Source organism: Bicyclus anynana, chromosome 13, assembly GCF_947172395.1.
Source record: "Bicyclus anynana chromosome 13, ilBicAnyn1.1, whole genome shotgun sequence".
Classification (NCBI taxonomy): Eukaryota; Metazoa; Arthropoda; class Insecta; order Lepidoptera; family Nymphalidae; genus Bicyclus; species Bicyclus anynana.
Genome location: NC_069095.1, coordinates 6,009,916 through 6,024,669, shown reverse-complemented (window position 1 = coordinate 6,024,669; position 14,754 = coordinate 6,009,916).

Here is a 14,754-nt window from a genome sequence, read left to right as displayed (position 1 = left end):
ACCTACAACCCGTTAAATATCTTCGGTCTGTGCTTATCGGTACGGGGTCGCCATTTCAGCACCTTGGGACTCCAACGCCCATCGGCTCTTCGCACTATACGTGCCCCGCTTCTGCTTTACCACTCGTTGAGCTATGTAGGTAACTTTGGTTCTTCAGCGGATCTCCTCATTCGATCACTCAGAGATACTCCGTGCATAGCTCACTCCGTAACATGCTAAAAGACTCTGAGCCTTCTTATGAGGCCAAATTAGTCCGGATCCGTAAGTCATCACTGGCAAGCAATACGTACTGACTTCCTTCTTTCGTCTTCAAGCACAGGTAGAACCTAGGTATGGTTTTAATTTCAATTCGATACGTCCACGCGTTTTCGAAATAAAGAGCCTGAGTAGACAAACTAACATACAGATGATGCTTGCATTTTGACGACATCTTTGGCGCAGTTGGTAGTGCCGTGGTTCTCAACGTTAGAATTTTATATCTTCTAAACTGGCTCTGGTATAATCTGGATCTGGGAAGGCATTGGCCTTGGCTGGTTACCAAACCAACAAAGACGTACCGCCAAGCAATGCAAGCAAGCCAAGTACCGTTCCGGTACGATGCCGAGTAGAAATCGTCAGAGGTATGGTTAAGAAAAACTTGTAAGTACCTCATCCAAGTAAGCCCGCTTTCATCTTAGACTGCATGGTCACTTAACATAACTTAACTTTTCATTGAAAAAAAAAATCCTACAATGATTTCGTTTTTACTTGTTGCAGTACAGAACCCTAAAAATATTATCACATTTTGGCAGCAATTTTCAAAATGTAGTCTAATTACAAGTGCTCATAGTGTGAAAGAAGCAATTTTAGCGTCCCTACATATCGGTTCATTTTCCCAAACAAAATCAAAACACAATTATGCGCAGCCGGCCATACCGACACCGATGTGGCCGATATGCCAATTACCTGTCATTGCGCTCTATTATATAGACCAAGGGATTACTTCGGTATGAATAAATTTGAATATATAATCAGATACGCTAGACCGCTTCCTAAAAAGGCTTTATAATAAATCTGTCATCCATATTGATTGGTATATCTTTTGGTTTCAGGCTCTGAATAATTATGATTTGACATTTAACTTTAAATTTTACTTGTACCTAATAGACGGAGAACCCGATATAAAAGCTGAAAGTTTGTCAACTCATGGTCCTAAGGTACGTAAGTACGATAGCCAATTTTGGAGTTTGGACCGTGGTGGCTTTGGGAGCCGGTTTTAAGGATCCAGACCTCCACCGTCTAAGTATCCTATTCTACTAATATTATAAACGCGAAAGTTTGTATGAATGTTTGGATGGATATTTGGATGTCTGCTACTCTTTACCGCCGCTACTACTAAACCGATTTGGCTGAAATTTGGAATGGAAATAGGCTACTTTTTATCCAGAAAAATCCATGGTTTCCCGAGATTTGCGAAAACTGATGATTTTGATGATATGAATGTTTGTTACTCTTTCACGCCTCCACTACTGAACCGAATTAGGTTAAATTTGGTATTGAGATATGTTATAGCATGGGTTAACACATAAGCTACTTTTTATCCCGGAAAAATCCATGGTTCCCTAGGGATTTGTGAAAAACTAAATTCCACGCGGACGAAGTCGCGGGCGTCCGCTAGTAAAGTATATGTGGACGCATACGTCAAATCATCATTCTCTATTATTGATTTTTATCATTTCCAAAAAAAAACATTAGGTATTCCATATATTCTTTCGATCGTCAATCGTTTAAATTCGAGTCAAAATTCAATATTTTATTATAATTCACGGGATGTCTCGACACGTCGGGATCGTCCGCAATTTGTTTTCACTATCACTTCACTTTCAATTTTCTTGAATAATTCAACATTCAGCTTGGAGTTTTTCGGTCTTATTGCTAGTCTGTTAGATTTGAACTTGAGCCTGACACTTCATAGGTACAGTTATCATAATATAGTCAAAGATGCACATTCATATTACAATAAGTCCTTTTTTTCGCCTAATTTTTTTTAATTCTCTACAAGTTAGCCCTTGACTACAATCTCACCTGATGGTAAGTGATGATGCAATCTAAGGTGGAAGCGGGCTAACTTGTTAGGAGCCAGACGTGGACCAATTAAGAAAACCTCAATCGGCCCAGCCGGGAATCGAACCCAGGAGCTCCGTCTTATACATCCACTATGCATACCACTGCGCTACGGAGGCTGTCAAATGGCGAGTAGGTAGAAATATGTACTACACATTAGTTTATAGTGTTAAAATTAAAATTAATCAACTGACTTCAAAAAAAGGAGGACTCTCTCTCTCTCTAAAAGGAGCTCTCACTATGACGCGTATATTTTTTGTTTTTTTAATGTTTGTTACCTCATAACTTCGTCATTTACTAACCAATTTCGAAAATTGTTTTTTGGTTTGAAAGAATATACTTCCAGATTGGTCCCATTTAATTTTGATGAAAATCAGCTTATTAATTTTGTGTTAAAATCAATTTTAATATTATAATTACGAGTAGATAGTACTTAGGCACATTGTTGAGCATGAGTCTTCTCTCAGAATGAGTGGGGTTAGATTAATTAGTCTACCACGCTAGCGGATATGACGGATAGCCAATGCGGATTGACAGGCTTCACACACGTAGAGAATTAAGAAAATTCTCAGGTATGCATATTTTCTCCCGATGTTTTTCCTTACTCGCTTGAGAGACGTGTTATTTAATTTATTAAAATGTACATAACTGAAAAGCTGGAGGTGAATGCCCTGTACCGGATTCGAACCTACGCCCTCCGAAACGAAGGCAGAATTCATATCTATCACTGTTCTATTTGGGCACGTTTGTTGCAAACATAAATTCAATTTAGTCATAAAGATAACTAACATTTTCAATACTATCGTATCTATACTAAATATTTTATTATTTTCTCATAAAGATCGTATGCAGTTTGGTTTACCGAAAGTCATAAATTTAACTGCGATTTAAGTTGACGGACGCGTCTAGCAAACTAAATCTATGGATTTGAAAATGTCTGCCTGATATGTGGATGGGCATAAAACATTTTAGATATTAATGACCACTTTGACGAATTGCAAAGAATTCTATCATAATTCTGTTTAAAAAAAATCAACTGCTTCAGTCGAAATAGATAATAATGGCTTTCGTTTTCTGAAAGCTTCCAAGTCAGTGAATACAGCATACATACATGATTATGATATTGAACCTATACCTATTTGGTAACTTATCCTTGGTTACCAAGTTTAAAAGAACATAGTTATTAATCATCATATTATCACCATTCAGACTCTTTGAATGCACTAATTTGTTTAGTTGCAACAATTATTTATATAATTATGCATTTTCTTTAGAACTGCTTACTAAATTTTCATTTCTTTCAGTAATTTCAATATAGTGAAATTGAGTTTTGTGTGTATAAAACTTCGGAAAGTTTTCTTACCTGACACAACTAAGTAAAGACAGTGCGACAGTTCTGCTTTCATTCCATTTAATAAAAGGTGTTTACCTCAAATATATAAAAAATACTTGAGCGTCACCTTTGCAAGACGAGACAGTGTTTGCTTAAGATCGATGGCAAATCTTCAGGTTACATCGTCTACCAAACATATTACAGTTTATTTCCATTGTAAGACGTTTAACGCATCAATAGAATGTTGTATTTGGAGTTGAAAGTAGACACGTCAAAATAAAAAAAAAAAATGTTTTTTAAGTAGTCCCCCATGGTTTGCTTATGTTTTTTTCTCGTGGAAATATTTAAAACAAAACGAAAAAAACCGGTCAAGTGTGAGTCGGACTCACGCACGAAGGTTTTCGTTCCATTCGAAAACGGCAAAAGTGTCACGTTTGTTGTATGGGGAGCCCTCATAAATATTCATTTTTTTTTTTTTTTACGTAACAACGTCTTATAATTCGATGGAGACTGCACACTCGAAAAAAGATGACGTCATGCGTCGTTCCCTTGCTCTAGGGTTGCTAACTTTTTTTACAATAAATAAATATATTCTGGTCTTAGATTATAAAACAGTATTTTTATTATATTTAGAAAAAATATTGAATTAGATAGAACATTTTCTTTTGAAAAATGCAACTATTCGATCAGTATTTTCTTATGACATTGTCACGTTCAACTATCGTCAGTAAACCGACTTTACAGAAAACCGATTTAGTTTTATTATGTTTTATCTAACTATTTGTTGTTACAGCGGCAACATCATCTATGAAATTTGCAATTGTTTAGCTATCACAGTTCATGAGGTACAGCCTGACATACGGACATACGGACAGCGGAGTCTTACTCGTAGTAATCGGATCACATTTTTGTATCGGATTCCCTTAAGTAACCCTAATAAAATAAATGCTATGTGTGTTTTACTGTTGTACATTGTCGTGACGGTAGAGTACAATGGAACAGTATCCTATCAATGAAAAGAGATCAAAGCGTTTACCCATTCCACTTGGAGTGCGTTTTACAATGATTTAGCTGTGAATTTATTTCAGTGGTGGCAAAGAACAAAAGTGTTTTTTTTTTTGAAAGATCAAACAAGTCTAGACGTGACCGTGAATTAATATGAACTAATATTTATATTTTGAAAAACCCACGGAAAATGCAAATTGTAATTACTTATTACGAGACTATTAGTATTTATAACTAGCTGAACTAGCTGATTCCTACGATTTCGCTCGTGTAAAATGCGAAAGGTCATGAAGTTTCGAAAATCGCTTGATGTACAAACATAAAATTTGGCATTTAGGTAGTTTATAGTTAGTAGGTATCCACTAAGAACGGATTTTGCGATAGGGATGGATTTTGACAACCTCCGTGGCGCAGTGGTATGCCCGGAGGATTTACAAGACGGAGGTCCTGGGTTCGATCCCCGGCTGGGCAGACCGAGATTTTCTTCATTGGTCGTAAAAAGCGATTTAGCGTTCTGGTACGACGTCGTGTCGTAAAGAGAGAGAGAGCGGGCTAACAAGTTGGCCCGTTTTCATCTTAGATTGCATCATCACTGACCATCCGGTGAGATTGTAGTCGAAAGGGTTAACTTGTAATGAATTAAAAAAAGGAGGTTTAACGGCGAACGAAGTCGTGGGCCTCCGCTAGTATTGGAATAAAACGTAGCCTATATGGTAAACCAGAGACTATGACAAATTTTATCCAGATTTGTTTAGCAATTGAGCCTTAATTCAGTAACAGGCATCCATTATGAAATTTTCTGCAATTTTCCAACTTCTAGGGCTCATCGGTGGTGTAACTATAGGATGGCTGCATTGGCAAAATGCCACGGACCCCTGGCTCGACGGGGCACTCAGCTCGGAGTCAGAAGTAACATTAAAATCATTTCTAATATAATATAACGAACTTTTGGGATCCAATTTTTTTTTTTTTTTTGTATAAGCAAGCGCTTAGCTGCAATCACGCCTGATCGTAAGCAGTGATGCAGCCTATAGTGGAACGCGCTTGCCTAGAAGATGCCTATTCACTCTTGACTTGAAGGTACCCAAGTTGTAGGAGGTGGGGAAAACGGAAGCTGGAAGAGCATTCCACATCTTTGCAGTGCGTATAAGAAACGAGGAACTTCTGAGTTCCCAACAAATTTTTGGGGTCCAGATTTGAGATCCCAACGAATTTGCACGGGCACTAGATAGATTATTTACGCCACTGAAGTTCGCGTTCTAGATTTTTTTTTAATTTTCTCTTACTTATTTTGTTCTTTGTATGTTTGCTTTGACAGAGACACACTTGAAACACAGACTTGAAATATCCAAAAGGTACTCGAATACTCGGTCATATTCGACCAGTCCCGTAGTTCGAAAAGCCGATGGACGTTGGGGTTCCAAAGTGCTGGAATGACGACCCCGCACTAGTAAGCGCAGTGTTGGCCGACCCCCCACCAGGTGGACTGACGATATCAAGCGAGTCGCAGGGATTCGCTGGATGCAGGTGGCTCAGTATCGTGATGTTTGGAAGTCCCTACAAAAGGCCTATGTCCTACAATGGACGACCATCGGCTGATATGATGATGATGATTCTCCTGTTAAAGTAACAGATTATCTTAGTATAATAATAATAATATAAGTTTAGGTTAAAGTTAAATTACTAATTAGGTTCATAAGTAGGCTAGATCGTAATTTTATTAAGTACCAAATTGGTACTTTACAATAAAGAAAATGAAAAAAAACTACCAACAGATGTTCGATAAAAGTCGCATTTAGCTCGGACACACTGAATGCTCAATAAATAAAAACACTTTATGACACACAAGGATTTATTTCAATTTTATTGTACAGGGGTCACTGACTTTCGCCATCCATTTCTATTTGCTTGCAATTTTGTATCAACCAATCCCTATAAAATGGATAATCTCTCGTAGTAAAATTATTGATATACACAAATGGAGTAAGTGCCTGCGATAGCTAAACATACCTAATTTTATGAAAGTTGAACGTTCGACAACCTGCGCCGATTAATCTCCTACCAGGTAAATACGGTAGTCATTTAAAAAAAAAATTATAACCACGTGCGCCATGCACGTACCATAAACTAAGTTCGGTAGGTAGCCGGATAGAGTTTAGACCTTGGTTTTAAAAAAAATCAAGGGTCCAGATCCTTAGTTATCTGTGTATAAAGGTAAGTAATTTTTTAAATCATTTTCTACGGGATGTCATGTGGAATCATGTTTCCAGTCGCCTGACCCTTCGCTTTGCTATCACCCTTAAAGTTTAATTTATAATAGTATTATTGGAAGGTTTGGTGTAAAGCTGACATACTTACAGTATTTATAAAATGAATTTTGCTTTTTGACGGTCTCGAGCGTTCCGATACGATGTCGTGTAGAAACCGAAAGATGTGTGGATTTTCATCCTACTCATAACAATTTAGCCCGCTTCCATCTTAGATTGCATCATCACTAGCCATCAGGTGAGATTGTAGTCAAGGGCCAACTTGTAAAGAATAAGACAAAATGGTCTGCCAAACTTCCAACCTTCATAAAATGAGGTCTGGCTAAGGCTCTCTCTAAAACGTCATATAAATTTTATAGCATAATGAAATCATAGTCGTAGTGTGTCAAGAAAACACTTACAATGTTAGTTCTTAATACACGCGTCAGGTTTTCATCAAACAAAAGTTGTAAACTAAATGTAATATATTTGATGACCCTATATATCTGTGTAAGCAAAACGCTATCTGTCAATTAAGTTCTAAATAGTCTAAAGTTATAAAACAAGATGGCAGCTAAAAATAGAAAACATCTGTGGAATTGACACGAATTTTATTTTGCGTGTTTTTTCAGTTTGATGACCTCTTTGCAGTGATAGTCTTTTCTTACCTTACCTAACCTTATCAGCCGATAGACGTCCACAGCTGGACATAAGCCTCTTGCATGGACCTCCATGCACAACGATCTCGAGCCGCCAGCAAAATAGCTGTTTGTGTTTGGCTTTGTCCATAAAGGTTCTTCTTCTTCGTCGTTACACTCTTGACAGAGTGGCCGTGGTCATCATTTGGGCGCGGTGGCAATCCGTCTCTATCCGTCGCCATTCCTCCCGCAGTGTGGCTCTTCTAGAACATTCGTGGAGCGATCCATGGAGAGCGGTTTTTACTTGGTCAGTCCGGTGCATTGGTGACCTGCCACGTGCTCTTGTGCCCTTCACCTTTCCTTGCACCACAAGTCTCTCTATGGACGTGTCATCTTTTCTTGTAAAGTTGTCCATAAAGGTTAATGCCCATAAAATGACCACGCTGGGCATGCGGGTTGGTCATTCGCAGGGCTGTATTTTCCGCAACGGTGTCGCTGCTGCCCGACATCGGCCTGTGCCATTTATGAAAATCCAACCTGTTAGGAATGGTTATACCGCCATTAATCGGTCGCCAGAGCCTCGTCGATCACTCTGCAGGGTGCACCACGAGCAGGTGAGGTTGGCAGTTGGGGAGGCTGACTGGTACTAGCCTCCCCCTTACACCCCAGTCTTTTCTTAGAATAATTATATTTTTTATTAATTCTCTAATTAGTTATGTATTTTTCTAAACATGACCAATATCTGGAGGCACAGTAGTGTCCTTGTTAAAACGAGAAAGGTGAGGCCACTACTCCTTTTCTCAAAGTTTTTCCTCCCAACTAAGTGTTGACGGTTGAGACATTAGTCAGAGGTAGTCAAAGTCATTAATTACGGCCCCTTAATCGTTGAGCTTCTGAAGCTTCTTTGTTCGACTTCTTTTATTTGTCATCAAGATAACCACTAAATAGAATTTGCAGAACATACGAGTACTACATAATATTACAACCTAAAGTATTTATTTGAAAATCGGTAGAGGAGTTAAATATCTATTATTTTGTAGAAGTTATTCATGCGATTATTCTCGAATTTGCATACAAACACGGGAAAAACCAGCTGTTTTAGGATTCCTCGCGTTAGGTTATTGTAGGTCTAGTCTGCTACTAATAAAATAACTGTTAAATTCTTCTTTTCAAATTCAATTTAAAATTCAAATTTAAAGGGTTCTGTTCAGTCTCATTTGTGTGGATTTAGTTATCTACAATAACCATTGAAATCAAAAGAAAATAATGCAGATTACATATTTTTTACGAGTAACTCGGAATCAATTCTATTTATAAAATGCAATTTAAACAAGATTTGATCTTCACAATCAACCGCTGTCGTGACTTCTTCGTGCTACGTGACATTGGCTAAGTCTACTCTTTGCACAACAAACACGAGAAAAGAACCATCGAAGTGAAAACAGTGGCTAATTTGAAATCTATAGTCATGTTACATTTAAGCGAAATTTTATTTATTTATTTATTTATACTTTATTGCACAAAACAAAAACAATAACAAAGAAAACATAGAAAATAAGTATGTGCGTATATTGCTTATAGCAATATCTACCAGACAACCTTTGGATAAAGGAATTAATGTAATTAAATGCGGGATAGTGCACAAAAAAAAATATATATATAATAATAATAATAGTATATTTATATATACTACATGTATAAATATAAAATATACATAATATAAAATAAATATTATCATTATCATCATTATGACCAGATAGCTAATTCACTAACTTTGATGTTTGTTAGTGGACATTTACGAAATTGAGATTTTTTGTAACAAATGACGTCTGGTGCCATAGTAGGCACCGGATGCTCGAGATGTTTCCTGTATCACCAAAAATTGGAAAGATTATTTTACAACTTGGTACGTACGAGTATAATTACTAACCCACCCTAGTTAAAAGCCTTGTGCACGTCACTGCACAAGTGTCTGCTACAAAATTTATTCTACAGCAGTTTTATAAGAAACTAGCAAGAAATTAACGAAAGTACTGCAAGTAGGATGCCGCTGTGTATTGTGTGTGGGAGGATCAAGATTTTACCACTAATGAGAAGAAGTTTCTTGAGTATTTTCTGTTAGAAAGCTCCAACGTTCCTTGATTCCCACGCAGTAATATAAAAGTAGTCTTTACCATAAAAATGCAATCTTTCAGAGACTTCACTACTACCTACGTTTAAAACCTACGTCGAAAAATATCTTACATTCGAAAACTAAAGAATTTTTCATACGTTTGGTAAAAGGATCTTTTTCTCTAACACATTTACTTTTTTTTAAATTTAATAATTTGCCCCTCGTCACGAAACGAGTCCCGTAGACGCGGCGCTAATGTCTTAATAGCGCTCATCGTCATTTGGTAATGGCGGTCTTATTGACATTAGTGGACTGACAATTTTAGTTCAGGTTTTATCCGCAAGACTTCTTTCGTGGCGCGGAGTCTAGTAGATTCATCAAGTCCCACGGGTATGGAGCTTCAGGACCTAAGCTACCGGCGAATAGAGCTTCAGAGTGAGGAACCTCGTCACAATACTCTCCGTCTCAAGGACTACGTGCCTTTAATATTAGACGCCCTACTGTTTTACCCGCGTAGATGTCGTTCCCATGGAAATATGGAGATAAAATAAAGCCTTTTACATTCACAAATAACGTGGCTTTCTATTGGTAAAAAGTAATTTAAAAACGGTTTAGTAAGTATGTAGCATAAAAAAAATATACATATATTTATATAGTTGCATTGTAAAATGATTTAAAAATAGTACTAAGCTTTTCCGTTTACAATCAGCGATTTCTGAGTCTTCATGGCTTTGTGCATAAAAGCGGATTGGGGTTTATGGAGTATTAGGTATATCAAGCAAGAAAGGTTGAAGCGACAGCGTGCTTAGCATAATACATAATTCCAAGAAAGCTTAGAAAGAAATTATAAAACCAAATATAATAATACTCGTATTGCGATATATATTTGTATATACGATATGTTTTACAATATTTCCTAATATTTAATTCGTTAACTTACCGTTAATACAGTTAATGACTGAACATAACTTATGTGTTGACTTACACTAGACTTAATAACTAAAACAATTAAATTAATTCGCACATGATTGTTGTTATTAAGTCGACACATGCATTTAAGTAAAGATATAAAACGCAGTCTTACATGATAATATTTGAAAACATTAACATTTAATGTCTTAATTAAGAAATAATTGCTTTATTTCTAAATTCACAAAAGCGTTGAAATTAAGGCACCTATCCAAACTACAAAAAGTGTACACTCAATTGTTTTCTGGTATAATAAAATTGGATTTTGAAGTTTTGAAGTTTCTGTAACTTCGTCCGCGCTTAATTTTTTTCTTTTTCAAATATTTTTTTCTACAATTACCAATGAAAAAAAAATTAAGTGTGGTAGTTAAGGTCCCCTTTCATTTTATATCTAACTCTATGTCATAAACATTTAAATATTTCGGGGGCTTTAAAACTAACAAACAGACAAAGTTGCTTCTATATTCATTCATTTTGTACCGTTCTCATTCTGAGAGGAGACTCGTGCTCTACAATGAGCCGAATAGGGGTTTTTGATGATGATAGACTACTGACTACCATGTTCCTTCAAAACGAGTTAGCGTCTGTATGTAATAAACTACATTAGACCACATCATCATCATATCAGCCGATGGACGTCCACTGCTAGGCAAAGGCCTTTTGTAGGGACTTCTCAACATCACGCTCTTGAGCCGCCTGCATCCAGCGAAACCCTGCGACTCGCTTGATGACGTCAGTCCACCTAGTCATTAGAGCTACCATCAATAACGAATTGCGAAACATTACATTTAACGAAGCCAATAAGAGCCCCTCAAATCATAACAATCTTCCTTCCTCGGTTAAAATAAATAAATAAAAACTTAAGTGTCTCTCTAACGAGGCTTTTAAGCTGTGGAAGGTGCTCGTGTAAAATAAAATCGAATGTTCCCACAGGGACTCTCAGGAGTGTCCAGTGATGCTATTCTCAAATTAAAAAGACTCGCTTATAACGATCAACGACGATGAATCATGATTTCAAAACCATTTGCGAATTTTAATTAGGTAGGTACTTAATTGCTTTATTTTGTAAAATTTTATTTGCAGAAGTCACACTTTATTAAATACACAACCACAATAATATTGTATTTCTATTTTTTAACTACATTTTTCTAAATTAACCACTAAGGTGGCACAAAAAAGGAGTTGATGATGACTTTATTAAAATCAAATTATTACTGTACTTACAAGTTCATGTTTTAACTATAAATCGGCTTCTTTACAACTTTATTTTAGTAGTATATTAACCATACTAATAAATATTAACTTTATTACCCAGCATACTCATTTAGTTTTGATTATGTATCTGTAGATTAAGGTTTAATGTAATCTATACTATTATTAAAAAAGGAAAGATTTGATTGCTTGACATTGAATAGCCTCAGAAACGAATTGACCGACTTGAAGAATTCTTTCACCATTAGAATCCTACATTATCTCTGAAGAACATAGGCTATATTTTGTTCCCTCTTAACAATGAGAACTGGAACTACGTGTGTGAAAGCGCGTGGTGTCTGCTAGTTCAAAATAAAAAAAAAAATAATGTAAGTACACTGTACGTCATACATGAAAGTGTCATGTCTTCGGTGACCGTACACTAACCAGCGAGCGGTTTTGCACAAAATGGTCATATTTTTGCTACAGCCATAACCATCCAGCAATTACTCTTCATCCTATATTTCAACGGCGAACTCTACGCTGAGCCAAGTTAGATAATAACACAGCTGACCTCAAAAGACGTACACTAATGTACAGGTCTCAAAAGTAACTCAATCGTGTTAACTAAATAGTCCATTTTATCGTTTTATTGTTACTATCGTAGTTCTAAAACGGATGAGGTAAAGGTAAATTGTGCGAAAGTGTCGAATGGAATGGAAATAGTAACAGAGATTGATTCGAACATTTTAGTCCGTCTGGGGGAGGTAAAGCATTATAAGCCCCGCTAAGGGCGAAACACCACTGAAATAAAGCTAGTAGTAAGCAGAAATACAATATACATTTTTACTGACTGAATTAAAAAGAATGATTGCATTGTAATAACTATGTGTGGTAGTTTTGTTCTATCCAAACTTTGCGCACCTTGGACACTAATAAAATACTTCGCGTTATTCAAAGATAGATGCGTTATTCAATAATTGCATATTGAAAAATGTAATAACATTTATTTTGACAGTTATAAAATTAATTGACATGAAGCTCGCTTTGATGTAGGATACGTGGACCAATCGCAGCCCACTTAGGTACGTTTTATCGCACCAACAAATACAAACACATAAATACTAATTGTAGCAAATAGAATACATAGTAATTTTCATATACATGTCTGAAATATGACATCTCGTAACACTGAAACTCACACTCAAAATTAATTGATTTATTATTAGTTTACAAGTAGGTACTTTTGAAACGTCAAGTTATGATTTAATAGTGATAATTAAAGTTGAAAACTTAAAATCAAAGTTACGAGGGTTCCTAATGCGCCTTGATCCGAGAAGAGCCCAAAAAAAGCTCAGCCGGGTAATCATTACATTATCAACCTATTCATAATGACCCTCATAGAGGATGGATATGGTCAGAGACGATTTGGAATTTATATACACCACACAGCACCAAAGCAGGTTTCGTATAATCGATATGTTAAGTATGTTTGACAAATATAACGCTAGCAAAAAAAAACAATAAATGAAAACTAAGAGAAAAGTGAAAATGATCGAGACAGACGGCATAAGGTAGTTACTCTTAAAGGTAAGAATGATATTACTTATCTCTTCGTCTCGTGTTCTATTAATTACAATGCACCAATATAGTAAGTACATATGTGATTGATGACCAAACCTTTTTATATTTGCGTGGATGCCATATATCTAACTGGAAAAATACTTTATTTCCACCAATGTCAACAACACCGCTCATAAACCCCTAAATTGGGTTCCGATAAATATTTTTCAGCTTCCAAAGTTTGTATATTTTAATATAAATAAAAACTTATACACCAAAATACGGACTGCAATTTTAAGAGGCAATCGACTTCACAGATGAATCTTTAAATAAATAATTCTGTCTGTCATCAACCCATATTCGGCTCACTGCTGAGCTCGAGTCTCCTCTCAGAATAAGAGGGGTTAGGCCAATATAATAATAGTCCACCACGCTGGCCCAATGCGGACTGGCAGACTTTACACACGCAGAGAATTAAGATAATTCTCTGGTATGCAGGTTTCCTCACGATGTTTTCCTTCACCGATTGAGACACGTGATATTTAATTTCTTAAAATGCACACAACTGAAAAGTTGGAGGTGCATGCCCCGGACCGGATTCGAACCCACACCCTCCGGAATCGGAGGCAGAGGTCATATCCACTGGGCTATCACGGCTCATAAAATCAAATAAATAAGTGAACTAGATTATCTGAACAGAATGAGATTTTTTACAGTTCATTCAACTGCGTCACGGATGACGTCATTGTTGGAAATGGCGTTTGCCAAGTAAACACGAATGCAATTGTAATTCATCGTATATTAATCTTCCAGTAAGTATGTCAAAGGCTGTATGTCCATCGTTTCTCGTGCTTTCGAAATGCCGGTCGTAAACATTTTATAGTAGTTTCATCGGTGCTATTGTAAATTTCCATTTGGCTTCTATTTAGGGAGCGCATAAACTTGCTACTCACTTTGCGTTATTGCCTGCTAAACCAAGACAAGTAGTCTTATACGATTTATTTTGGAGTGATTGACTTATGTATGTTTGCAGTACTTGGGTTCGGATCTATGTTGTTTGTTAGTTTCAAATGCCTTCACATGTCTAAATAACGTTTTGAATACAATAATATATAAAATATCTGATATTTAATTTAGATTTGTTCTTGTATATCTAATACACAAACTAAATAAGCAATTCTTGTATGCTCGTAATATAGGTAGGTATACTATTTTAGAATGATTATTTATTTATTTATACCTTATTTGTACACCACATTAACTAACAAAACAAAAGAAATAGAAACATATTATGAAGAGAGCAGGATAAAAGAGGGTCTTATCGATAAGTAAATATTTCTTCCAGGAGACCTTAAATTGCCTGACTATAATTAAGGCAAAAGGTTTCCTTAGTTTTAAATTTGATTTAATGGTTTTTATTTGGTGAAAATGTAATATTTCGCTTGTGCGAGTCCTATTTTGTGACACGCATGTGCGTTACGAGGATGTCAACGATCACTCTCTTGCATACAAATCATGGGTAAAATTGTAGTGCAAATAATTCTCCTTGGTCACATTGTTTGACGGTTAGTGGTTCATGTTTCCTTATAGCCA